Source organism: Callospermophilus lateralis, chromosome 7 (genome assembly GCF_048772815.1).
Source record: "Callospermophilus lateralis isolate mCalLat2 chromosome 7, mCalLat2.hap1, whole genome shotgun sequence".
Taxonomy (NCBI): Eukaryota; Metazoa; Chordata; class Mammalia; order Rodentia; family Sciuridae; genus Callospermophilus; species Callospermophilus lateralis.
This window is the reverse complement of record NC_135311.1, coordinates 17,439,672-17,441,678: the sequence shown is the minus strand read 5'-3', so window position 1 is coordinate 17,441,678 and position 2,007 is coordinate 17,439,672. Positions and strand designations below refer to the sequence as shown.

General features: G+C 45.1%; 1 long non-coding RNA gene across 1 annotated transcript; it reads left to right on the top strand.

The window, feature by feature from the left end:
- Nucleotides 1–117: 117 nt before the first annotated feature.
- On the top strand, nt 118–1,113 carry LOC143403998 (uncharacterized). Its single transcript, XR_013091911.1, has 2 exons — nt 118–369; nt 481–1,113. It is a non-coding gene; the product is annotated as an uncharacterized LOC143403998 (long non-coding RNA).
- Nucleotides 1,114–2,007: the final 894 nt, after the last annotated feature.

The following is a 2,007-nucleotide window of genomic DNA, read 5'->3' as shown; positions in this document are numbered from 1 at the left end:
CTGGCTGGCTCGCTGGCAGACTAGCTAGCCGACTGGCTGGCTGCCCGGCTGACTCCTCACTGGGGCTTCCTGTAGGGCTGGACAAAGGACATTTCCTGGGAGGAGCAGGGGAATGTTCCCAGCATGCCTCGATTTGTAGTTCGCAGGGACTTCCTGCCACCACAGCAGTCCCCCTGTCGAGGCTAGGACCCCAGGACTGGAGGACAGGCATGCACTCCCCTAAGTGCCGGAGGAAAGGGCTGACCTGTGCCCGGTGCCCTGGACCCGCCTGCCGACGCGTGGTGCCGGAGCTGCGCTCCCAGCGCTGGCTGCTGCAGCGTCCGGGTTGGACATCGCCGCAGAGCTGTCGCAGTGTGCGGAGGCTCTGCGGTGGGAGCGGCCTCTTCTTTAGAAATGAGGAAGTTTGTGGTGGGTTCTCTTTGAGTTGTCTTTTTTTTTTTTTTTTTAATAGATTTTCTTTTTCTTTTTTTATGCCGTCAGAATCCTGGTGGAGGCGGATTAAAGAAAAGAACTTGACTGCTCACCAGGAATTCGGGTTCCTTAAGATCTTGGCGCTTCACCCTTAAAACCATACAGGGCTGATTGTTTCCAGATCCTGCCCCGGTGACATTCCTCCCTCCAAAGTTGGCCTTGGCCCAGACGTCTTTTCAAGAAAAGCAATTGAATTAAGAGGTGGAAAATAAATTACGTGAATTAAACTTTAGACATGTAAAATCCAGTGTGCTGTTGAATGAAGAACGTACTGGACTTTCTGCTAATCTTAGCTCCATTCATCTTTAAGACTCAGCTCCTATAAAAGGAGACAGGATGCCTAAGGTATATTGAGTGTGTGTTTGGAGGATGGAGAAATGAAGAAATAGGGACCTTGACAACAAGAGAGGAACTCCACTTCTATCATAATGAGGATCAAGAAAGCCCTTCACAAGTTCCTTGAAATTTCTGGGATCCAAACCCTTGTGGGAAATTCAAGGAGGGGGCCACATAGTGGTCACATGACTAAAGGCTGTGTTCTGTCAAGGAGAAAGAGCAGAATGTAATGAACCCAGCTAGGAAAGGACAAGTGGGATGCTCTAGAATGTGTTTGAAAAATAATCAGACAGAAGATCACAATTACCTGTCCTGGCCTCCCGAAATCACTGGAACTGGTTGGTTTTTGTTTGCTTGTTTGTTTGGGTACCAGGAATTAGACCCAGGGGCTCTTAACCACTGAGCCACATCCCTAGCCCCTTTTTTGTATTTTATTTAGAGATAGGGTCTCACTGAGTTGCTTAGCACCTTGCTACATTGCTGAGGCTGACCTTGAACTTGGATCCTCCTGCCCTACCCTCCCACAGGCACATCTCACGTTGTGAATCCATGTGAATTAAGACATTTGGGTGAGGATTTTAGCTCACTTTTAAGAAAAGGTTATCCACTAGATGAATGGCGTAGTTTTCTTTTTCTAGAACTCTAATCACAGAGATAAAATAGGCTGGCTTAATTTAAGGTGGAGAATTGATGAGAAGCATGCAGATAGGATTGTCCACTTCCCAAAAGTTTTCATCACTTTATTAACTGCTCATATAAATTAATTTTACCCTGATGTCTACATTTTTCAAGCCCCTATAAATGAGTGCTTCTTTACAGTTCGCAGTCTGGTAACATTCTAATGATGCTCCCCTACTGTCCCAAGAAAGAGTTCATAACCATTGTCAAAACAAATAGCCTCTAATAGCTCTACTGAAAAAGTGGTAAGTGTGCCTGTGGCATTTTACATGAGCTGTATTCATTGAAGCTATTTTCTGCCTTGCTTCTAACACCAAAAATCTTCCTTCTACATTTCTAATTTCTGCTCAGGATAGTTAAAATTTTACTCACTATCCCCACCCCATACCAAAGCTGTGCCTCTCTTTGTTTCCAATCCCAGTTAATCCATTATTTCAACATAGATTTATTTAACACATTCCTCCCGGCACTGTGCCTGAGTAAACATATAACATCCAACAATAAGATATTCACTGAGTAACT